Raw genomic sequence first — 26,987 nt, 5'->3', positions numbered from 1 at the left:
ATTTATCCAATCAAAGAAAGAACATAAGCATTGGATAAATTTAAGATATTTAAGGCAGAAGTTGAAAACCAACATAATTTAAAGATTAAGATAGTCAGGTCCGATCATGGGGGGAGTACTACGGTCGATATATCCCATATAGCCAAGTTCCTGGACCTTTTGCAAGGTTCTTACAGGAGAATGGCATAGTGGCCCAGTATTCTACACCGGGCGAACCTCAGCAGAATAGAGTAGCTGAAAGACGTAATCATACCCTGATGGATATGATGTGCAGTATGATAAGTTACTCCACCTTACCGTTGAGCTTGTGGATGGAGGCGTTAAAACCCGCCATTTATATTCTCAATAGAGTACCAAGTAAGTCGGTGCCCAAAACACCGTATGAGTTATGGACAGGAAGAGTACCCTCACTAAACCACTTACATGTGGGGAGGAGTCCTGCTGAGGCTAAAGTATTTAACCCAAACATTGGGAAGCTAGATTCCAAAACAGTAAGTTGCCATTTCATTGGCTACCTAGAAAAGTCAAAAGGTTTTTGTTTCTACTGTCCAGACATACATACAAAGTTTGTGGAAATAAGACACGCTATCTTCCTAGAGAATGAAATGATGAGGGGGAGCATAGTAGCTCAAGAAATTGACCTTGAAGAGAAGCGGGTGTATGCGCCCGCTCCATTGATTCATGAGCCATTTTTCTCACTACCTGCTATCGTTGCACCGACAGTGCAAGATACTGTGGTGCCAGCACCTGTTGTTATTCTGTTTGTGGCAACAATGAATGACGATGAGGAACCTGTTCTTTAGGATCCTATAGAACCTATTGCCACACATGAGGGGGAGCAACAATAGCCTCAAACATAAGATGTGCCAAATGTGGAGGGCCCTAGAAGGTCTCAAAGAGTTAGAAAATCAGCTATTCCTGCTGACTATAAAGTATACAACACTGAGGAATTTTAAATGGAGGATGATCCCACCTCATTTGAAGAAGCCATAAGAAGTGATCATTCATCAAAGTGGATTGAGGCTATAGAAGATGAAATAAATCTATGAATGCCAATAAAGTTTGGGACTTGGAAATAATTCCTAAATGAGCCAAAACAGTGGGTTGTAAATGGGTCTACAAAACAAAAGTTGACTCTCAAGGGAATATAGAGAGATATAAAGCGCGACTTTATGGCAAAAGGCTTTACACAAAGAGAAATGATTGATTACAATGAGACCTTTTCTCCAGTCTCATGTAAGGATTTCTTCAGAATCATAATAGCATTAGTGGCACATTACGATTAGAATTACATCAGATGGATTAAAGACGGCATTTCTCAATGGGAACTTGGAGAAAAATGTTTACATGGCACAACCGGAAGGTTTTATCATGAAAGGAAAAGAACGAATGGGATGCCACCTAAAAAAATCCATTTATGGATTAAAACAAGCTTCAAGACAGTGATACTTGAAGTTTGATCAGACAATAAGGAATTTTGGGTTTAAAGAGAATGCAGAGGACAATTATGTCTATGCAAAGTTTAAGAATGGGAAGTTTATCTTCCTTATCCTGTATGTGGATGATATCTTACTTGCTAGTAGTGATGTCAGTCTACTACTAGAGATAAAGAAGTTTTTGTCCTCAAAATTTGATATGAAAGATCATGGTGAAGTTTCGTTCGTTCTAGGGATCAAGATTCACCGAGATAGAAGTAAATGGGTATTAGGACTGTCACAAAAAGCATACATAGAAAAGATCTTAAAGAAATTCAATATGCATAAATGTAGTCCCTCACCTGCTCTTATAGTCAAGGGCGACATATATGGGGATTTTCAATGCCCTAGGAATCTGTGTGAGATCGATCAAATAAAAATGGTTCCATATGCTTCAGCTGTCGAAAGCTTGCAATATGCTCAAGTATGTATGCGCCCTGACTTGACATTTGTTACCAGGTTACTTGGTAGATTCTAGAGCAATCCTAGAACAAACACTGGAAATTAGTAAAGAAAGTCTTGCGTTATTTGCAAGGAATGAAAAGCTTCATGATGACGTATAGAAGATCAGATTCACTCCATATCATGAAATATTCAGATTCTGATTATGCAGGAGATGATAGAAAATCTACGTCTAGATATGTATTCACTCTCGTAGGGGGAGCTATTTTATGGAAAAGCTCAAAGCAAACCATCACTACATCGTCCACAATGTATGCCGAGTTTGTAGCGTGTTATGAGGCAACGGGGCAGGTGAACTGGCTAAAGAAGTTTGTACCCGGTTTGAAGGTGCTTGACAACATCTATAGACCACTTAAGTTATACTGCGATAATAATCCGGCAGTACAGTATGCTCACAACAATAAGTCAAGTGGTGCTGCCAAACACATTGACATAAAGTATTATGTTATGAAAGATAAAGTCCAGGATCATGTCATAAGTCTTGAGCATATAAGTACCGAAAAGATGCTCGTGGATCCGCTTACAAAAGACTTACCACCCAACGTGTTTAGAGAACATGTAGCCAGCATGGGTTTAAGGGAAAGCCTATAATTCCTGGACAAAAGAAGGCCTAAAGTTGAGTATCTATTTCATAACAGAGTGGTGTGTTGTTGTTGTTAAATCTATCAGTAATTGACTGTGATGATAAAACATGCTCTATGCGCTAATCTATAATGGAATGAATAAAAGTAAATGATATGAAATTGAAAGATAGTAGGAGATCAAGGGGGGATTATTAGATTGATCTCTAATCCCAAACTAGGCTCAATGACCCAGTTGGGCCTTTGATCCGCTCCCTGATCGGAGGCGCCCAACCCACTATGGCTAGAGGGCCCCTATCACACTGCGCTCTATATAGAGGTGGGGTCGACAGCTCTGAGTATGAGGTTCGTCTGAGCCAAGTTCCCCATCGAAACCTAAACCCTAATCCCAATCAGAGAGGGGCATAGCCAGTGACGGGAAGCCACCAGCCGCCTACCCCGCTCCACCGACATCGACGACTTCATTGACCTCTTCTCCAAACGTCGCTGCCCGTGCGCAGACTTCATCGACAAACGAGATGGCAGCTTTTGGACCATCTCCCTCTGCGGTGTCAGGTTTGACACGTTCTTCTTCTATTCCTCTCTGTCCCTCTACTCTTGATATCGCATTCACAGTATAGAGAACCCGCTAAACCTACTATGTTCTTAACATGAGATACTTACCAGAGTTGTAAACATATAGTTCAGTCTTCTAGATACAATGTTTTTGACAAAAAGTCAATGCCAATCATTGCCTGGACCAAGTACACACATGCAAGGACAAAAGGTGTAAGAAGCAAATTAACATATTCCCAAAATATATATTCAGTGCAATATTGATTCACCCAAAATATATGACATGCGTGTTGCATGCAGGAAGCTCCACTTTCCACAAAATGGATTATCAGGAATTCAGGAAGTAATCAAATTTGCAGACATGTCTAGGCCTTTGCATTCACCAGAAAACAGACCAACTATCCTGCAGCAACCGCTTACTAAAAAAAGAAACTCGGTCGGTGCGAGAAGACCACCCACATTTCATTAGGAGGGAAAACCCCAGCCTTTGCTCGATCAAAAAACTGCCAGGACCTTGACAATGCAGGGCCAATTTTTGTTCACGGTGAGGTGAATCATTTTAATGCATCCCAAAATTCATCTTCGTGGTGTCCCATTTGCTAAAGCTGCAGCATGTGCTTTCATTGTTCCGTCCAATAATATTTTCTTTAGAGTTGACCCACACAGACGACAACCACAAGTAGAGTTTGAAGTTTGGAGTCACCCTACTCCTACGTGACCAAACATCTTTAGGTTGTTAGATTGATCTCTTCTAATTGGGCCAACGGTCAATTGGGCCCTTAGATCCACGCCCTGATCGGGGGCGGCCAACCCTACATGGTTGGTGGACCCCCGTCACACTGCATTATAAAAAGAGAGGTGGGGGCCGGTGGCTCTCTTTATGAGGTTCACCGTGAGCAGTCATAGTCACCCCACCGACATAATCATAATCCAATCTAGAGGGTGCGCAGCCAGTGACAGGAAGCTCCATTGCCTCGCCGCCACCGGACCGCGTCACCGGACTTTACTACTACATCGCCACCGCCTCCATCGACTCGGACCGTACCACCACCATCGCCATGGATAGCTCCAGTAGCTCCTCTGCCAAGCCCTCTAATGGTCAGAGACCATTGCCCCTCTCCCTTCTTCTTCACCTAGATCTCATAGTTCATGTTCTAGGGTTTGTTCATCATGTTTATAGTAAAATATACCCACTAGATCTACGGCTAAGGTCCTGTAATGTTTCTATCAATGGTATCAGATGCCTAACTAGGTGTAGATCTAGCTATCAGAGTAGAAAACCGAGTAGCAGCATTTAGAAGGAGGTGATAGATCCGTTTCTGATCTAAGCAGAGGGTTCAACGAACCCTAAACCCAAATCGGGTGAAGAAAAGGAGTAAGAAAGGGTCTCGGTTTTGAAAAGGAACTTGAACCCTAACCCTAACCCGTGTAGACAACTCGGGGAAGAAGAACAATACTCAAACCCTAACCCCAACCCTAACCCTAACCCTACCCTAGAAAAATGAAAGGTTGGCGAAGGGAGAGACCTACCTAGGAATCTTCCTCACCGCCGATGGTACCGCCGTCGTGCAGGAAGACAGCACGTGCTGAGAGAGCCAGCATCACACTCAAGAGCACAGGGCACAAAAGAGCACCACCATGATGCCACTCGATGGCTCCACGCGTGGCTTCGGCCACACACGAGCACCGGCGAAGGGTGCCACGGCGGCGCAGCCACCTCCTACATTGACCTCAGGTGCGACGGGGAGAGAGGGCTAGATCTAGGGTTAAGGCCAAGCCCATCGTAGCGTGTATGGGGGATGAGGGCATCGTCGCCCAGACCGCTCGATGGCGGCCCACTCAGCCTATGGCGAGCGAGCGCGCCGATGAGGAGACCAGCGATGGTGCCACTATGTTTGTCTCTCTCTTCCTCTTCCGGCTGCACTGAGGAGAGGAAACGAGAGGAAGGCGAGAATGAGTTAGGGTTTAGGGCGCCCGCGACACGGAGGGGTTTTTGATCTCCCAAAAATGACGCCTAGCCATCGGATCTGGATGGACGGCTGAGAGCGCATCAGACCAGAATTGGCCTAGGCGGGAAGGCACTTTCCTGCCCCAAGCCTAGGTTGCGGCCTGGGCATGGGGGAGGCACCGCGAGCGCATGCGCGTGAGCCGCCGCTGCTGTCGGGCCACGCACTATTGCTGTTGGGCCGCTTACTGCTACGGCAGGCTGGGCCAAAATGAACAGCAAATGACGTTTGAAGTTTATTTATTTTCAGAAGCAGATTTGAATGAATTTTGATGAATTTAGAAGGTTTAAATTTTTTAGTAAAATTGCACCAACATGTTACTTTCCAAAAAGTAGATATGTATATGAAAATGCTTCTGAAAAGTAGATAATTATTATTTATTTATGTTTCCGCTGTGAAGTTAAAGTTTTTATCTTCTAATTAAATTAGAACGAACGGGAGGATTTAATTTTGAGGAGTAGTTATAATTTTTAGTAAATTTATGATTTTGCTATTTTTTGACCAAAGTTGTTGATAGCAATATTATAAATGTTTGATTTATATGTTTATGCATTAATACTATTTTCTGTCCAACGATGATGTAGAATTAATGTAGAAGAAGTTGTATGTTTTAATTTTGACCAACGTTAAATTAAGGCATGCAATTTATTTTGTTATGTTTTCTCACTTTTTTTTAACATCGTTTTTTAAAACTCAATCCAATGGCTTTTATCTCGCATATTCCGCCTCTTGAAGGGGACAATTATAGAGTATGGTGAGAGAAGTATGAGCTCGCACTTGCACTGTTCGAGAATGACTTAGCATTTACCTCTCCATGTCCTACTGAGCCAGAGGACCTAGTGAGGGCAGAAAATGAGACTAATGCTGATTTCAATGCTCGAAAACCTTGTGAAGGACAAGAAGAAGAAATTCAATAAGAATACCAAACCTTAAGGAAAAGCCCCTCAGACTGAGCATTATCAGAAGAACAACAATGCTCAAGTTAAAAAGGATGAGTGTAAATGGTGCCAGAAGCATGGATACTACCAGAGGGACTGTCTAGACTTCCTGAAGAACCTTCTAAAGAGATGTGAGGATTTTATTATATTTATAGATGAATCCTTGTATTTAAATTATGCAGATTCTATTTGGTGGATTGATTCAGGAGCAACTATTCATGTTGTAAATTCATTATAGGAATTCCATACGAGGAGAACCCTGCAAAGAGGAGAAAGAAGAATTAAAGTAGCAAATGGAGTTAAAGCTAAAGTTGAAGTCATTGGAGATCTTTCTCTAGAATTAGTTGATGGTTTTCTACTTAAACTTTCAGATGTTCTATTTGTACCCTCTTTGTGAAGAAACTTAATAAGTGTTTCACATTTAGATGACGATGGATATAATTGCCATTTTGGTAATGGCAAATGTCAGATTGTTTATAATAATAAATGTGTTGGTCTTGCCTTCCAACAAGACAAACTTTATTTATTATCACTTTCTGATAATATGAATGATGTAAGTACTAAGAATGAGAATGCTTCCTCGTCTATGAATGCAACAAATAAGCGAAAGAGAGTGCATGATGTATCTTCAAAATTATGGCACTATCGTTTAGGCCATATTTCGAGGGGGGAATTGAGCTATTGATTAAGAAATTAATTCTTCTGCCTTTATAATTTTTAGATTTAGAACAATGCATAGATTGCATAAAAGGAAAGTACATTAAGAAAATAAAGAAAGTTGACAAACGAATCATAGGAATTTTAGAAATAGTTCACACAGACATCTGTGGTCCTTTTCCTGTGAAAAACGTGGATGGTTATGATTCATTTATAATATTCACATATGACTATTCTTGTTTTGGCTATATTTATCCAATTAAGGAAAGATCTGAAGCATTGGATAAATTTAAAATGATCAAGGCCAAAGTAGAAAATCAGCACAACTAAAAGATTAAGGTAGTAAGGTCCGGCCATGGGGGAGAGTACTACGATCGACACACCCCATATGGCCAAGTTCCTGGACCCATTGCAAGGTACTTACAGGAAAATAACATAGTAGCCCGGTATTCTACACCGGACGAGCCTCAACAGAATGGAGTAGCTAAAAGACGCAATCGTACCTTAATAGATATGGTGAGAAGCATGATAAGTTACTCTACCCTACTGATAAGTTTATAGATGGAGGCGTTAAAAACCGCCATTCATATACTTAATCGAGTGTTGAGTAAGTCGTGGCCTAAAACACCGCATGAGTTGTGGACAGGAAAGGAACCCTCACTAAACTATTTACGTGTGTGGGGTTGTCCAGTTGAGGCAAAAGTATTTAACCCAAACATAGGGAAGCTGGACTCCAAGACAATCAGTTGTCATTTCATTGGCTATCCATAAAAGTCAAAAGGTTATCGCTTCTATTGTTCTAACAGACAAACAAAGTTTATAGAAACAAGACATGTTGTCTTCTTAGAGGATGATATGATCAAGGGGAGCATGGTAGTGTGTGAAATTAGTTTTGAAGAGAAGTGGGTATACGTGCCCACTCCTATGGTTCAGGAGCCATTCTTCACGCTAACTGTTGTTGTTGTACCAACAGTGCAAGAACTATAGTAAAACACCTGTTGTTAGTTCTCCTGTGGCAATAATGAATGAACATGAGGAACCTGTCCTTCAGGGTCCCCTAGAACCTGTTGTCACACATGTGGAAGAGCAACAACAGCCTCATATAGAACAAGCATCATCTAACGAGGCCCCTAGAAGGTCTCAAAGAGTTAGGAGATCAGCCATTCCTGATGACTATGAAGTTTATGAATATGAGGAATTTCAAATAGAGGGTGATCTCACCTCATTTGAAGAAGCCATGAGAAGCGCTCACTCATCCAAATGGCTTGAAGCCATGGAAGATGAAATGAAATCAATGAAAACTAACGGTGTTTGGAACTTAGAAACAATTCCTAAAAGAGCCAAGACAGTAGGTTGTAAATGGGTCTACAAAACTAAACATGACTCCAAAGGAAATATAGAAAGGTTTAAAGCATCACTTGTGGTGAAAGGTTTCACGCAAAGAGAAGGCATATATTACAATGAGACATTTTCTCCAGTCTCATGTAAGGATTCTTTTAGAATCATAATGGCACTTGTAGCACATTACAATTTAGAATTACATTAGATGGATGTAAAGACGACATTCCTAAATGGGGATCTAGAGGAAAATGTTTATATGGCACAACCAAAAGGTTTTGTTGTGAAAGAAAAAGAACGTATGGGATGCCGTCTGAAGAAATCCATTTACGGATTAAAACAAGCTTCAAGACAGTGGTATTTAAAGTTTGATAGTACAATAAGAAAGTTTGAGTTTTAAGAAAATGTAGAGGACAATTGCGTTTATGTAAAGTTCAAGAATGGGAAATACATTTTCCTAGTCTTGTATATGGATGACATCTTGCTCACTAGCAGTGATGTTAATCTACTACTAGAAATAAAGAAGTTCTTGTCCTCAAAGTTTGATATGAAAGATCTCGGTGAAGCTTCGTTCGTCCTAGGAATAGAGATTCACCGAGATAGAGAAAAGGGGGTTTTAAGATTACCACAAAAGGCATACTTAGAAAAAGTTCTAAAGAAATATAGTATGCAAAATTATAAGTCTTTGCCTGCTCCCATAGTCGAGGGCAATAGATATGGGGAATTTCAATATCCTAGGAACCAATATTAGATCGATCAAATGAAAGCGGTTCCATATAATTCAGCTATCGAAAGTTTGCAGTATGCTCAAGTGTGTACTCACTCTGACTTAGCATTTGTTACTGGGTTGCTTGGTAGATATTGGAGTAATCCAGGAATATAACACTAGAAATTAGTAAAGAAAGTTTTGCGTTACCTGCAAGGTACAAAGGGTCTCATGCTAACGTATAGAAGATCTGATTCTCTACACATAGAGGGGTATACAGATTTTGATTATGCGGGAGATGACAGAAAGTCCACGTCATGATACATATTCACTCTCATAGGAGGAGCTATATCATGGAAAAGCTCAAAGCAAATCATCACTATATCATCCACAATGTATACCGAGTTTGTAGCATGTTATGAGACAACAGGGCAGGTGAATTGGCTGAAGAAATTCATGCCTGGGTTGAAAGTGGTAGACGACATACATAAGCCACTTAAGTTATACTACGATAATAATCCAGCAGTATGTTATGCTCATAATAATAAGTCAAGTGGTGCTGCCAAACACATTGACATAAAGTATTATGTTGTGAAAGATAAAGTTCAGAATCATATAATTAGTCTTGAGCATGTAAGAACAGAAAAGATGCTCGTGGATCCGCTTATAAAAGGCTTACCACCTAACGTGTTCAGAGAACACTTAGCCAGTATGGGTTTAAGGGAAAGCCTATGATTCCTGGATAATAAGGGCCTAGTTGAGACTCTATTTCAAAATAGAGAGGTGCATTATAGCAGTTTAATCTAATGGCAGCTGACCATGATGATGAGGCACACTCCATACACTGATCTATGATGGAATGGGAACAAGATAAAGTAAGTAAGTTAAGTTTAAGTCATAAGGTGAGATCAAGGGGGAGAATGTTAGATTGATCTCTTCTAATTGGCCCAACGGCCAATTGGGCCCTTGGATCCGCACCCTGATCGGGGGCGCCCAACCCTACATGGTTGGTGGGCCCCTATCACACTACGCTATAAAAAGAGAGGTGGGTGTCGGTGGCTCTCTTCACAAGGTTCACCATGTGCAACCACAGTCACCCCACTGACATAACTCTAATCTGATCTAGAGGGTGTGCAACTAGTGATGGGAAGCTCCATTGCCTCACCGCCACCGAACCGTATCATCGGACTTTACTACTACATCGCCACCGCCTCCATCGACTCAAACCGCAACTCTGCCATCGCTATGGATGGCTCTAGCAGCTCCTCCACCAAGCCCTCTAACAGTCAGAGACCACTACCCCTCTCCTTTCTTCTTCACCTAGATCTTGTAGTTCATGTTCTAGGGTTTGTTCATCATGTTTATAGTAAGATGTACCCGCTAGATCTACGGCTAAGGTCCTATAATGTTTCTATCATAGGCATCACATGAAGCTAGAGAAACACGATGGCACATGTGGCATTGCCCACAATTTATGAAAGTATCTTCATTAGCGCCATTCTCTTTTGAGAGGAGAACTGGAGAAATGATAGAGCTAGCACCAACGAACGAAGGATCAATGAGGAAGAATGAGGATTTGGTTGGGCCAACCATGTTGGACCTGGGATCTCCCACATGGATCAGCCGACCGCTCGTCGACGTTGTCGACCACATACTATGGTTAGAGGTAGAAAAAGGAAGGGAGAACAGAGTGCGCGCACACACACAACATAAGCACCAGCGTTGGCCGGAGCTCTATAGAGGAGATGGCAAAACTGAACTCACTTACTTTACTAAGCTACAGTGGGAAGTTATATATATATAACTCTACCTAACTAATCCTAGTACGTAGACATGTCAGGCTGTCATGTTGCTACAGTAGCTAGATGTGACAGTAGAGCTAACTTTGACGCCTACCCCTGCTATGGCTACAGTGCGGCAGGGGAGCCTTTTGGTGCTTGCCCCTGCCACAGCTACAGTTGAAAGGGTCGAGATGGCGACTAGAGGGGGGGAGGGTGAATAGTCCTTTTTAAAACTTAATCATGTTGGCTAACCGAAACAAAGTGCGAAATTAAAACTATCGGTCTAGCCAAGACTACACCCCTCTATCTATGTTCACTAGCACCTTGCAAAGATACTAATAAAGCAATAAGGTGCCGGGCTAGCTAGAGCTCACCTAACCAATTCTAGGAGCAAGGTCACAAAACCTATGCCACTAGTACTTTAAGCAACAAGGGAGCTCCTACACATGCTAGTAAGTAAAAGCATAAAGTCAACTAAGCTCACTAGCAATGCTCAATAACAAGGCAACCAATGCCAAATTAGAGAGCACAATTATATAGCTACACAAACTAAGCAATGTGACTAATAAGGTTACACAAACCAAATTAGTCACGCAAGGGAGCTACTTCTATGCTACACAAGCAAGAAGGTAACTAGCAAGCTACACAAGCTAACTAATTACAAAAGCAACAACACAAGCTCAATGTATATGAATGTAATCGCAAGCTTGTGTAACGGGGATGCAAACCAATAGGAAGAACAAGGTTGACACGATGATTTTTCTCCCGAGGTTCACGTGTTTGCCAACATACTAGTCCTCGTTGTGTCGACCGCTCACTTGGTGGTTCGGCGGCTAATTGGCATCACCCGCCAAGCCCGCACGTCGGGCGCCGTAAGAACCTACCCTGGAAGTGAGGGTAGCTCAATGACACGCTTTACTAAAGTTGCTCTTCACGGCTCCCGCGGGGCGAGCACAATACCCCTCACAAGCACTTCTTCGGAGCGCCGCACAAGCTTCTTGCAGGCTTCGATGGAGACTACCACCAAGCTGTCTAGGAGGTGGCAACCTCCAAGAGTAACAAGCACCATCAGCTTGCAACTCGATCACCTAATGCCACTCGATGCAACCTCACGATGCAATCGCACTAGAATCGCTCACTCACACAATCGGATGAGCACTATCAAGTATGTGTGAGATAGAGGGCTCCTAAGCACTCTTAAGCATGGACACAAAGTCCCCTAGGGTACTCAGCACCAGCCATGGCCGAAGGCCACTTCTATTTATAGCCCCAAGGGCTAAACTAGCCGTTACCCCTTCACTGGGCAACTGTCAGGTCGACTGGACGCTCCGGTCATGTTGACCAGATGCTCCGGTCGTGTTGACCGGACGCTGGACCTCAGTGTCCGGTCACCCGCAGATGGACACGTGTCTCGATTCCAACGGTCACTTGACCTGACCGGACGCAGCAGCTTTAACTGATCGGACGCTGGACCTCAGCGTCCGGTCGTTTACAGTAAGGTACCGACCTTGACCGGACGCGTCCGGTCGCACTTGATCGGACGCAGCTCAGCATCTGGTCACACTCCAGCTCCTGTGTCACCATGTGTCAGCCTGACTGGATGCACTCAGCCAGCGTCCGGTCACTTCTAGTGCCAGCGTCCGGTGCACCTAGTGAGACTCTGTCTTTTCTGTGTGGGGCGCCAGTGGCACCGTCGGACTGTCCGCACTCTATGGGCGGACACTCCGCCGGTGGAGTTACTTCACCAAGTTGATCCACATCAACTCTAACTTCATCTCCTTTGTAAATGTGCCAACACTACCAAGTGTACACCACCATGTGTATGTGTATTAGCTTTTCACAATCATTTCCCAAAGGATGTTAGCCACTCAACTTGCCACGCCACTCGATCCTAGCGACGATGCAAAGTTAGATCACTCGAGTGGCACTAGATGACCGATATGCAAACAAGTTTGCCCCTCTTGATAGTACGGCCATCTATCCTAAACCCGGTCATAAACTTCTCTACACACCTATGACCGGTGAAATAAAATGCCCTAGGTTATACCTTTGCCTTGCGCATTCCATTCCATCTCCTCCAATATTGATGCAACACATGCACCAACACGATCAACAATGATATGATCCACTTCATATCATCACGTGATCATATTGGTTCATCGATCTTGACTTTACTTGCTCTTCACTGTTGCCATCGTCCATTGGCGCCAAGTCTTGCTCAAGCTTCACCGCCACGCGGTCCATCACTCCAAAGCCTTCGACTTGCCCTTCACGCTTGCAACCGGTCCATCAAGCCAAGTCTTGTCTTGATCTTCTCCACCTTGATCACATGACTCAATGGCATGTCTCATGTGCAATAAGCTCCTTCATCATCACATGTGTGAGCTTTGCAACATCTCCAAGCCATTTTCACCTCCATGGCATATGTTGCTCACACACATGTACCTGTGGACTAATCACCTGTGTATCTCACATAAACACAATTAGTCCACCTAAGTTGTCACTCAATTACCAAAAACCAAACAAGGACCTTTCAATCTCCCCCTTTTTAGTAATTGATGACAACTCTACAAAGATATATAAATTAAGCTCTTTTGGATTCATGTTGCTTGCCCAAGCAATTTTACCATGTGAAAATGATTTTGGACAAGTTTCATGAACCCCAAATGGTAGCAATTGCTCCCCCTACATATGTGCTAAGAGTTTGGATTGTAGCTTGCACATTTGCATGGATTAAAAATATGGGAGAGTAATTACTACAAAATGATGCTAAGGTGTATAGAATAAACCTTTGAAGCGTGTACCAATCGGAGTTGCACCTTTAAGTTCATCCTTAGCACCATGGTTAGCTAGATATCACTTGGCAATAAAACACTAGATATCTTGTGAGATCAACATTAAAAGCAAGGTACTAGCTTTACTTGAAAAGCATACCAAGTGTCTAGCTATCATCCTATGCATGCTAGTTATCAAATCATCAATCAAGCTCTACAACTAGCATACACCACACAAGCATGCATTATTGAATTTAAAAGCTTATGCAATGCAAGCAAGCACATGAATATGCACATATCAAATGCAATCAATCAAAGTTCATAAGCTTGCTCCCCCTACTTGTGTGCTTCTCTTGTCCAAGAATGATCCATCTCTTTTCTCCAATGTTGCTCCCTCTTTGTCCATATTCATGTCCAACCTCCTAAGCTTTCATATCTTATCTCTCTCCTTACACAATTTATCTCTCCCCCTTATAGAGGCTTTCATATCTTTGTACAATCTCTCCCCCTTTGTCATCAATTTCCATAAAAGGTGTGCTTCTCATTGATGTAAAGGTATGCATTTGGGGTAGATGGTTGAGGCTTGGATCTTGCATTTTTTTATGGACATCACTTGATTGTTGGAATGACATCATTTGTACATACCACTTGTAGCTTGTGTAGGGCTTCTTGAGATACCACACATAAGATTTTTTTTATCTTGTGATCAATTTGTGGGACACCTCCCCCTATGTGATAGCATGGGTCATCCATTTGATACACTTGAACTCTTATAGGTGAGGAATGCATTCTTCATTTGATGATCACTTAAAGTTGAGGATCACTTGTGGAACCATTATCTTGCATGATTGATACTATGTATAGATACCACTTGTAGGAAGTGAATACCATTTGAAAGAATCTTCTAGTATGGAACCACTTGTTTGATTTATTAATAAAGACTATTTCTTGAACATTTGCTATCTTCATGAGTACCACTTATAGGATATCACTTGTGAGTTGATCTAGACATTATTTGTAGATTCTTGATAAAATACTTGAGTCTAGATACCATTTGAAACAAACTAGATATCCATTTGCATTGTTGTCTTGTGCTTGTACTCTTATCACTATCATGAGCTTCTATGATTGACTTATACTAAAATGATTTGCCTAAGTTTCCAAGTTCCGTTTGAACCAATGACAAGCTTCTCCACACCTCTTGCAAGGGTTATCTTGCCAATGTTGTACTTGTCACTTGTTAGCAATCCAAATTAAGTCAAATACTTGGGTTCACTAGCTCATGAACAAATTCATGTATTAACCACTAGATCAAGTAATCATTCAAACAATAGTGGTAGGCTATAAATTTAAACATTTCATTTGTTATGCATGATCCTATGAAGCATGTACTATATGCACTAACTGCATACTAGTAAGGGATGAAATGATCATGCACATTACAATGATACCTTTGCTATGTTGGAGTAGAGGATAGTCAAATAGATTCCAATTCATTACTCCAATAGCAATATGAAGTCCAATTATAAGCTTGGTGAAGACCAATAGATACCATGTTAAATTTCTTTCTTCACCCATATGAAATGAATACCACTTATGATCAGGTGCACTTTCTTGTTGTGGTTGACTTGCTTTATCTTTTGATCTTTGCTTGTATGAGAGCATCAATTTGAGAATACCACTAGAAATATCATGACTAGCTCTCTTTTGGGTGTTGCTTGCTTTTCTTGATCAATCCTTTTGATTGCTTCAACTAAGCATCTTAAATGTTCCTTGGATCACCACTTCCATGTTAGCCTTCCAAGTACCACACTTGGTTCACCTACACATAGGCGGCAAGCCCCTACACTAGGGAGAAGTAACCTTTCTCCAAGAATCATTCTTGATACTCACTTGAAATGACTTGATTGATTGATCCAAGTGATGGACTTAACTTGATGAGTAACCTTGATTCCTTCTTTAAGTCCTTTTCTTTCTTCTTGTTTAAGTTCTTTTCTTTCTACCAAATGATTTCCAATCATATCCAGAACTTAACCTTCGACTTCATCTTGAGTTTGATCTTGATCTTCCAATTTGAGTACCAAATGTATGCAAAGTACATTCCACAATCAAATGGCCTTGTACTCTTTGCTTGTCATACTTTTAGATCATCTCAAAACCAAACTTAGGTACCTCAAACACTTGTAAACATGTTTCCAACTTGAGGACCTTTCAATCAAAGTGACTCTAGATCAATCCAACATTTGTCACTTTTTTTGACAGATTTTGTACCCTTCAAAGAAATAAGCATATCTCCCAAAGTACAAATCCAAATACTACAAAATTTGGTGGAGATGTTATTTACTAAGTTATTTAGCAGCTGTAAAAATTTGAGCTTCATTTGACTTCTAGATTGCTGCCATATATCAATTCTTCCACCACTGCTACATGCTGAAAACTGCTGCACTATAGCTGACAAGAACCACTCCAAAACCAAAGCATTTCTTATCCAATTTTCATGAAATTTCTACAGCATCTTATACCATAAGTCTAGAACATGTATACCAATTTTCATGCCAATCCAATAAGTTTTGATCACTCAAACATGGCTAAGATCACAGCTAGCTCAGATTTTGCAATATAGGACAGATTTCAACACTTGAGCTATACTTCATCAAATATGAATCAAACTTGAAGCTAACTTATTTGAATACTTTCATAAGACATATATCCATTCAAACCACTTCCTAAATGTCATCTTATGAACTTATCCAACACAAATCAATCCAAACTTGATTACTAAACAATTATCCATTCAATCATCTTATAGCAAGCAATAATGCATATTTATCCAATTCATTCAACTCATATGCATCCAAATAAAATGATCAACAAAAGATATACCTTGGTTAGCTCATGATCATCCAACTAGCAAGCTTCAACTCAATTATTTGCAAGTCATCAAATATTCCAATAAATTACCAACAACTTGAATTATAGCACTTGTATATTGATAGCGTTTGGACTTCACTCAATTTGTCATGGCATTGGGACAATGATCATCACTTAGCAATACTTGGCTCAACTATATAATCAACAAGATGAATATCATTTGAACCAAGCCTCCAATGTCGATGGTACCTGCAATCAATCATCCACTTTTTGATGGTACCCAAATAAGTTTGGGTCCTCTCAAGTTAGGAGCAACATACTTAGGCATAGCCTTAGTATGAGTAGCGGGATGTTTTGCAATTGCAACCAATGAGGTACCATTGCCATCCTTCCTAAGCATAGAATCATTATCAATTGAAATAGGCTTAGAAGTGTTACCTAGGGGACATGAATATGCCATGTGTCCTCTTTCCCGGCATGAGTAGCACTTTCTTTTTGCTTGAGCCTTCTCTTCTTTGCTCATGTGGTGCTTCTCATTGCCTTGCCTCTCATGGATTGCATGAGTCTTCTTCTCAAGCTTGGTGGGACACTTAGAGGCAAAGTGTCCTATATTTTCACACTTGAAGCACTTGATGTGAGCATAGACTTTCTTCTCATCTTCATTCTTGCTCATCATCTTGGCATCTTGAGTTTGCATTGGATGCCTTGCCTTTCCACCCCTTCTTGTTTTCTTCTTCTTTATCATCAAGTCACCACCATCTTCATGGTTGATCTTGATTTGAACTTGGGGTGTCTTCTCTTGCTCAACTTGTGGCTTTGGTTGAGGCTTCACTTGTTGCTTCACTAATTGCTTGGTTGGGCACATTGAGGTAAGATGACCCCAAGTGCGGCACTTGAAGCACTTGACATGCTTTAGCCTCTCTTCTTCTTTTATACTCTTGAGCTTCTCAATGTTAGGGCAACCATTTGCATGGTGTCCCGCTTCATGACACTGGTAGCACATGGTATGAGAGAGCTTTCTTTGTTGTAGCTTCTTCATTATTCTTTCTCTCTTTCTTTCACCATTTGTCATCTTCTTCTTGAAGCCAAGGCCACACTTGTCACTATAGTTTATTTGAGTCTTCAACATATGCTCAAAGCTGACTTTTGAGTTGTAGCACCTCTCTAACTTGTTGCTTAATTTCTTCACTTCACTTTTGAGCTCAATGTTCTCCTTCAAAATGTTAGTCTCACAAGACATAGAAGTAGAACAAGCATCTATATGTGAAGAGCATGGCATATCTAATAAATCATTACAAGAGATGGATACATGCTTCTTGCCTACATCACAAGGGTTAGCAACATTTTGCAATTTATCATTTGATCCATGTGATGAGCTCTCATTATTTTTAAGTTTCTTTGTAAACACTTTAATGAGAGAAGCGTGTTTTTCTAATAATTCATCATGAGATGCAAGTAGTGTCTCATGATTCAATTTTAGCTCATCAAGTGAAGATTTATAAGCATCAAGTAAGTCTTTATGTTCTTCACAAGAGTTCTTTAGAAATAAGTTTTTATTTTCTAATTTCAATGTTTTAACTTTCTCATTTTCTAAAGATATGGTCATGATAGCAAGTCTATTAACAAGCTCATCATATGAATCAACATGATCAACCACATTATCCTTTGATACCTTGGTGTCACCTTGTGACATGAAGCAATGTGGTGATGTAGTTGGAGAGCTTGTAGTAGCATCTTCATCATGGCTTGAGCATGAACCATCATCACTATCAAGTGTGCATGGGGTAGCATCATCACTTGCAACACTTGTGGCATCATCATCAACCTTGTCAAGTGAACTTGTAGTGGATCGATCATCATCATCATCACTTGACCATGAGGTGGAGCAATCTTTCACAATCACCAAATTGTGATCATGCTCAACACACTCATGCACCTCCTTCTTGGGCTCCTCCTCCTTCTTGAATTTGCCATCATCCCATGTGGAGGAATCACTGAAGGTTTCCTTGATGGACTCCCATATTTTATAAGCGGTTCCCTTGATGTTTACTTGTTTCATCAAATCAAAGATTAAAGCATCCATTAGAAAACAACAAGCATGTGCATCAAATTCATATAGAACACTTTGAGCTTTGGTGAGATTTCTATGGTCCAAGACATGGGTGAGACCACTTGTGACAACCCACCAAAATTTAGGTCCCTTTGCACGAAAATGATCAAGCATGTGATTTTTCCAAAGTGCAAAGTTTGTGCCATAAAAAATGTATGCCTCACAAATATCTAGCCCATTAGACGCCATCCTCTCGGGTCGGTGAAGACCACAGATGAGAGACCGTGCTCCGATACCAATTGAAAGGGTCGAGATGGTGACTAGAGGAGGGTGAATAGTCCTTTTTAAAACTTAATCACGTTGGCTAACCGAAACAAGTGCGGAATTAAAACTATCGGTCTAGCCAAGACTACACCCCACTATCTATGTTCACTAGCACCTTGCAAAGATAGTAATAAAGCAACAAGGTGCCAGGCTAGCTAGAGCTCACCTAACCAATTCTAGGAGCAAGGTCACAAAACCTATGCCACTAGTACTTTAAGCAACAAGGGAGCTCCTACACATGCTAGTAAGCAAAAGCACAAAGTCAACTAAGCTCACTAGCAATGCTCAATAACAAGGCAACCAATGCCAAATTAGAGAGCACAATTACTTAGCTACACAAACTAAGCAATGTGACTAACAAGGTTACACAAACTAAATTAGTCACACAAGGGAGCTACTTCTATGCTACACAAGCAAGAAGGTAACTAGCAAGCTACATAAGCTAACTAATTACAAAAGCAACAACACAAGCTCAATGTATATGAATGTAATCGCAAGCTTATGTAATGGGGATGCAAACCAACGGGAAGAACAAGGTTGACACGATGATTTTTCTCCCGAGGTTCATGTGTTTGCCAACACGCTAGTCCCCGTTGTGTCGACCGCTCACTTGGTGGTTCGGCGGCTAATTGGCATCACCCGCCAAGCCCGCACGTCAGGTGCCACAAGAACCTACCCTGGAAGTGAGGGTAGCTCAATGACACGCTTTACTAAAGTTGCTCTTCGCGGCTCCCGCGGGGCGAGCACAATACCCCTCACAAGCACTTCTCTGGAGCGCCGCACAAGCTTCTTACAGGCTTCGACGGAGACTACCACCAAGCTGTCTAGGAGGTGGCAACCTCCAAGAGTAACAAGCACCACCGACTTGCAACTCGATCACCTAGTGCCACTCGATGCAACCTCACGATGCAATCGCACTAGAATCGCTCACTCACACAATCGGATGATCACTATCAAGTATGTGTGAGATAGAGGGCTCCTAAGCACTCTTAAGCATGGACACAAAGTCCCCCAGAGTGCTCAGCACCAGCCATGGCCGAAGGCCACTTCTATTTATAGCCCCAAGGGCTAAACTAGTCGTTACCCCTTCACTGGGCAACTGTTGGGTCGACCGGACGCTCCGGTCGTGTTGACCGGACGCTGGACCTCAGCATCCGGTCGCCCACAGATGGACACGTGTCCTGATTCCAACGGTCACTTAACCTAACCGGACGCAGCAGCTTCAACTGACCGGATGCTGGACCTCAGCGTCTGGTCATTTACAGTAAGGTACCGACCTTGACTGGACGTGTCCGGTCGCACTTGATCGGACGCAGCCCAGCGTCCGGTCACACTCTAGCTCTTGTGTCACCATGCGTCAGCCTGACTGGACACACTCAGCCAGCGTCCGGTCACTTCTAGTGCCAGCGTCCAGTGCACCCAGTGAGACTCTATCTTTTCTGTGTGGGGACGCCGATGGCACCGTCGGACTGTCCGCACTCTACGGGCGGACACTCCACCGGTGGAGTTACTTCACCAAGTTGATCCACATCAACTCCAACTTCATCTCCTTTGTAAATGTGCCAACACCACCAAGTGTACACCACCATGTGTATGTGTATTAGCTTTTCACAATCATTTCCCAAAGGATGTTAGCCACTCAACTTGCCACGCCACTCGATCCTAGCGACGATGCAAAGTTAGATCACTCGAGTGGCACTAGATGACCGATATGCAAACAAGTTTGCCCCTCTTGATAGTACGGCCATCTATCCTAAACCCGGTCATAAACTTCTCTACACACCTATGACCGGTAAAATGAAATGCCCTAGGTTATACCTTTGCCTTGCGCATTCCATTCCATCTCCTCCAATATTGATGCAACACATGCACCAACACGATCAACAATGATATGATCCACTTCATATCATCACGTGATCATATTGGTTCATCGATCTTGACTTTACTTGCTCTTCACCGTTGCCATCGTCCATCGGCGCCAAGTCTTGCTCAAGCTTCACCGCCACATGGTCCATCACTCCAAAGCCTTCGACTTGCTCTTCACGCTTGCAACCGGTCCATCAAGCCAAGTCTTGTCTTGATCTTCTCCACCTTGATCACATGACTCAATGTCATGTCTCATGTGCAATAAGCTCCTTCATCATCACATGTGTGAGCTTTGCAACATCTCCAAGCCATTTTCACCTCCATAGCATATGTTGCTCACACACATGTACCTATGGACTAATCACCTATGTATCTCACATAAACACAATTAGTCCAACTAAGTTGTCACTCAATTACCAAAACCAAACAATGACCTTTCAACAGTGCAGCAGCAGGGAGCCCTTTTGGCGCCTACCCTTGCCGCCTGTTTAGAGATGGGAGAGCAGTAGATTACTTTACAAATCTTCTCATAATCCTACTGCTAACCCTAAAACCTCCACCATGTGAATCATCTTCTTCAACTCTGTGAACCAAAGACGGTCGAGCAGCTTGGTGAGGACGTCCATGAGTTGCTGACTAATTTCAACGAACTCGATGATGATCTGCCCTTTATCGACACAGTCCCTGAGTAAGAGGAACTTAATGTCGATGTACTTGCTCCGGTCATTTAGAACCAGATTCTTTGTGAGGACGATGATGGGCTGGTTGTCCACCATCAGGGCTAGTGGGTGAGCTTCCACACCGGTCAGCTCGACCAGTAGCCGGCGTAGCCACATAGCTTGGCACTCCGCTATGGCCGCCGCCACATACTCTATCTCGCATGTGGATAGCGCCACCACCTTCTGTTTCAATGATAGCCATGAGATTGGAGCTGACCCAAGGAAGACGAGCATGCCAGAGGTGCTCTGCCATCCATCGATGTCCCCCGCCATGTCTGCATCACTGAACACAGTGAGCTACAGTCACTTCTGCTGGTCTTGGGGAAGACGATCCCTTGATCCACCATCCTCTTGACATAGCGCAGCAGTCGCTTCACTGTGGCCCAGTGATCCTCTTAGAGATCCTCCATGAAGCAGCTGGCATAGCCCACGGCAAACGCAATATTCGACCTCATGTGGACTAGGTAGCACAGACCATTGACGATGCTCTGGTAGAGTGTTGCATCTACCCTCGCCGTGGTACTGGCCTTTGTTAGCTTCAGTCGCTCCTCCATCGGAGTCACGCACGTCTTGCACTTAGCCATGTCACTCTGCTCCAACAGCTTTGAGGCATAGCCTCTCTAACCGAGCGTGAGCACCTCTTTCCCCTGTCTCACCTCAATGCCAAGGTAGTAGGAGAGCGCATCGAGATCACTCATTCGAAAATGAGCCAACATCTTACGCTATTATTGGACCTAGGATCTCCTGCCTAGGTGAGCTGACCGCTCATCGGCATTGCTGACCACACACTATGGTTAGAGGTAGAAGAAGGGAGGCAGAACAGAGCGCACACACATAGCACAAGCACCAGCGTTGGCCGGAGCTCTGTAGAGGAAATGACAAAACTGAACTCACTCACTTTACTGAGTTGCAATGGGAAGCTATATATACAACTCTACCCATCTAATCCTAGTACATAGACATGCTAGGCTGCTACAGTGACTAAATGTGACAGCAGGGCTAGTTTTGGCGTCTGTTCCTACTGTGGCTACAATACGGCAGGGGAGCCTTTTAGCGTCTGCCCCTGTCACGGCTACAGTGCAGCAGCAGGGAGCCCTTTTGGTGCCTGCCCCTGCCGCTTGTTTAGAGATGGGAGAGTAGTAGATTACTTTACAAACCAAGCTACATGCATGTTGAGGCAATGAGATTAGAATCGAACACAACAGCGAATTGGAGGCTAATTCCCCATGATACCAAAGCCGATCATGAGGGACTATACATGCATCCTCAATTCCCACATCAAATGAGAACACGTACATTAACACATCTGATTGGCTAGCATTCAGCAGCAAGAGGACACAATCGATGCAATTGTAGTCACATGAGTCGGCAAATCGATCGCACGCAAAGGTGAGACAAGATTTATGGTAGCGGTTACCTGGTAGGTGGTGTTGAACTTGTCGTACATGAACCTGGTGATGATGCTGGTCTTGTCCATGGACTGGTCACCGAGGAACACCAGCTTGTACTTGGCCAACGCCAACACCACCGCCGGCGCCATCACGCGCACGCCACGCCCCCATGCCCCGTTGCGCTGCCTAGGCGATCGGATTCGGCTCCAATCCTCTTGATCTGAATGCTGGAGGAAGGCCGCCCAATCCTGAGATCTCCCACTGTTCTTGTGAGGCGAGGGCCATAGAAGAAGTGGAACGCAGAGGCCAGGCCACCACGACGCGCGCACGTCAGTGCTCCGTGGGGACGAGGGCATGGTTGACGGGAGAGAAATAAAGGTGTACCGTGTACATAAATGGTGCCGCCGCCGCTTTGGATGGGCTAGGAGCCTAAGATTTTTTTTGAGAGGAAGGAGACCAAGATGGATTGTGCTACATACTAAGGTTCAGGAGTAATGGCCCGGCCCATCATTCAAATTGATTTGATAACATCAACTTCAGCAAAATTCCAACCTCGAGGGATGTATGAAAACAAAAACAAATTGTTTACTAAATTTCTTTTTTTGTGAATGTTTACTAAATTTCTTGAAATATAACGATTTGAATATGAATGTTCCATGCTTCAAATCATTCAGGTTTTTACCCAGAAAAGGTTGTTGGTGAATACTATAGACATTTCTTTCATCCAAGACAATGATACGTAGATTTATACTTAAATCAACCAACACCCTTATAGTTGTTACAAACGATAGACAATATAAACGACAAAGAACAGTAGATCAAACACAGGAGACATGAGATTTTAACATGGAAAACCATCCTAAGGAAGAAGAAAAAAAACCACGGGCACCAGCCAGCAAATCTTCACTATATCGGGTGAGGTTACAAATGTCGGGAATTTACAACTTTTCTTATCCCAAGACGACGGCTTACAGGAAGTATATATAGAGATGGAAAAACCCTAATAGGCGACAATCCGTTAGAAGTTAGCCTTTATCTTGTACATAACTGAATTTAGATCATAACTCAACAATAGTAAATTATAGGTTAGCGTGTAGTTTGTCATCATAACAATATAACTTGACTTTCCGTATTTATCATAAGTTGACAGATTTACTTACCAAAATGGCACACTTTAGTGGCATGGTTTCACTAGGGCAGTGGTGTCATCCTATCCATTTAAAGTTTTACAATAGATCAAAAGTGTTACGTCTTTTATGCCTCTAGTTACCAACTTAATTTCCTTGACAGAAACTCGTAATGAGCTTCTATTATCTAGAGGGAAACTTCACACTATTCTAGCCAGCTATTAGATAGTTTGATTAGTCTTTCACTTCCATACCCAAGTCAGGAAGTGAATTGCATGCCTATAGGTGTTGACTATGGGTTATGCAGTGAGACCAAGAACCGGATAGTAGCACAAAACATAAATCTATACATGCTTATATATGTAGATGTTTGGTGATGAGGTAATATACCATGTCCTGTTTGGTGGATTGTATTTGTTTGTGCTCATATGGGTGTCGTAAGAGTGTTTATGTATTTAGGTTGTGGGATGTTGCCTAATATGGCTCTATTTCAAGGTATATGTCAAGAGATCCTCTACCTTTGGATGTTGGCTATGGGGATGTAATGTTTGTTGGAGCCATAGGACCTCTACCCTCTTTATATAGTCCGAGGACAAGCTTACACATGGGTTTTTTCTACTATAATTTATTTCCTAATTATTTTACATTAATCTATTCCATATATAGACATATCTAGCTAAAACCTTTTCTTGTAGTACATGGTAAGTTTAATCGAGTTCTACATTGTCTCTATGTGTCATATCATGTCATACTTGATGATACTTAGTGTTCGCATCGTCGATAACGTCACTATTAATTTAAGCCTCTATCAAAATTTCGTCTGGCACAATTCACAATCTTTCGGATCATGACAGGTGTGCTACCAATTTCTTGTAGAAACTTAGTGTTGGGCAGCCTTGCATATGTGAGAGACTCTCACTATTTTGCTTTTCATTGTGCATCTAAGGTTTGAGACATGATAGGATGAATGTGCGTGCATGTTTATACCATGTGAAACACATATCATAGTTTTATCCATAAGATACTAAAGGAGGACGAAGTACATAGATTGTCATATGTTTTTGAACTTTTGCACATCGACACAATAATATGTTTCTTGTATGTGTTAACCTCTTATTTTTCTAATAAAATAGCAAGATAAAATAGAGGGCATAATTGTATTCCCATTGCACAATATTGATATATCTCACGAGCAAAAGTCATGTATTACTTTCTTTTGTTGCCGTAGCATCAAGAATACGTCAAAGAAACGAGTTGGAAGCGTTAGCAGGAATAGTGATCTCTCAAAGCATAAATGGCACTCAAAGAATAAATAGTGATGTTTTTGTATATACTCCCTCCATCTATAAAAGTTTGTAATTTGAAAAGTTTCATTTTTCAAGAAGTCACACAATTTGAAATTTGATCAAAGTTATATAAAAAGGTACTAATATTTATGATACAAAATAAGCACCATTAAATTAATTATGAAATATATTTTTGTACAAAATCTAGTTGGAGACATAAATGTTAATTTTTTTATTATAAACTTGGCTAACGTTAAGCTTGTTTGACTTAGACAAATCCTACAGTTGCATCTTTTTGTGACAGAGAGAGTCTATCAACATAATTTACGAAACATGACATGATTACTACGTCACAAGTATAAGCCTACTCATAGTAATTCATAACATGCAAAGTCAACACCTAGAAGATTGTCGAAGTCCAAAAGGGTTGATTTCAAACGGTCCTTGCTTATTCGTGTCTCCTCCTTGGTAGAAAAGATCTGACAAACATATATAAACATTACACTATAAGTCACTTAACACCGATATATTGAGATTTGTAGCATTCTCAGACTACCTTGACGTGTAGATCCATTTAACCAATGTGTCCGAGCGTAGCCATGTAGTTTCTTGTAGGCACTCAGGCTCATGTGTTTTTTTGTAAATATACTAGCAAACATGTTTGTACGTTGTAACAGAACATACCTTTTGTTATGTGGTATTTAGAAGACTTTGCTCATGGATTTATACAATGATCATGTTATGTTTCTAATACATATTAGAATCAGTGTTGTGGTTAGATGTGCGCTGTTCGAAATGTGACCCTTATTGGATTTGAAATGTATTGGCTTTAGATTGGAAATGCAATCTTGTATTTGGATTATATAAACATGTGGATGGTAGAAGTGAGATGCGAAGAGGAGAGAGCGTGTAACATCCTAGATGTTAAAAAACAATTAAAATCTTGATCATGACAATCATCAAGCATAATCATCAAGCATTGTGGCATAAATGCACCTCATGTTTCAATTATAACATGTCCATGTTACATATGTTGTGTTAAATAAGTTGCATGAAATGTTGTCATTAATACCAATTAAGGTTCTTTGTGATTTTATATATGTGAATTTGCTTAAACAATTAAAATTTTGTTAAAATAAACTTTGTATTACAAGGTATGTACTCTCATGTGGAATAAAAGTTTGATAATGTTTTTGAATCAAACATGTTAAAATTGTGCTCCAAAAATTGAATTGAATGCTGATTTCCCTCGGTTTCTTTTGGATGTCCTGGAAAACAATTATTAAGTTCAAGTTTTGGGGAATTGTTAAATCAATTTTTAAAAATTGGGCAATTTTTATTGCATTTATTGGTACTATACGTGAGCTATGATAATATGTAATTGGTTGATATGTTTGATAGATATTTGACCACTAAATAATCTACCAATGTTTGTTAACCAAAACTGACTGAATTTCAGTTTTCAGTTTCAAGTATCTGTCTTCAAAATTAAAAATCTTCAAAACTATCAAGTTTTTGGGGTGGATCCTTAAAGCAAGGTTGGAGATCTCACTTAGATGAACAATCGATAGTAAGGAAGATTTTCAAGTTTATACATGGAAACGGGAGAAAAGGAAGAAGGAGCTCGGTCAGCTACACTAACCAGTGTTGTCTCTGTTTCCCCCTCTCTCTATTCACCGGTGGACACCGAAGCCGTTCTCGACACTTCGCACGCGCGCGCAGAGCGCATAGCTGGTTATGTGGGTGAGCCCGCGAAGGCGCTGGCCACCTCTCCATCCTCTCCCTTGCCGTTTAAATAGCCAGCGCCGACCGCCGTCTTTTCTTTTTCCTCTCTAGCTCGCCGTCGGCCGCCTTGGTTGCGCCGACCGATTTCGCCATTGATGCTCCACCTCCATTCAATTGCTCGCACAGTCGACTTTGCCTCATCCTTGCATCTCGTTTGAGCCCGGTCGCGCCATCTCTACCGGCCGGAATCACCCGCACGACCATTTCCCACCACAGCCGTCTACCATGGCCGCCGTGAGCTCCTCACCATGGCTAGGCCACACGGGAGTCACCAGAACGCCTCCGCAACACCGGT

General features: G+C 41.9%; 1 pseudogene; it reads right to left on the bottom strand.

The window, feature by feature from the left end:
- LOC136547260 (ras-related protein RABH1b-like) overlaps positions 1 to 22,643 on the bottom strand; it is a 30,539-nt pseudogene extending 7,896 nt beyond the window's left edge.
- Positions 22,644 to 26,987: the final 4,344 nt, after the last annotated feature.

Source organism: Miscanthus floridulus, chromosome 3 (assembly GCF_019320115.1).
Source record: "Miscanthus floridulus cultivar M001 chromosome 3, ASM1932011v1, whole genome shotgun sequence".
Lineage (NCBI taxonomy): Eukaryota > Viridiplantae > Streptophyta > Magnoliopsida > Poales > Poaceae > Miscanthus > Miscanthus floridulus.
This window is presented reverse-complemented; position numbering and strand designations above follow the sequence as displayed.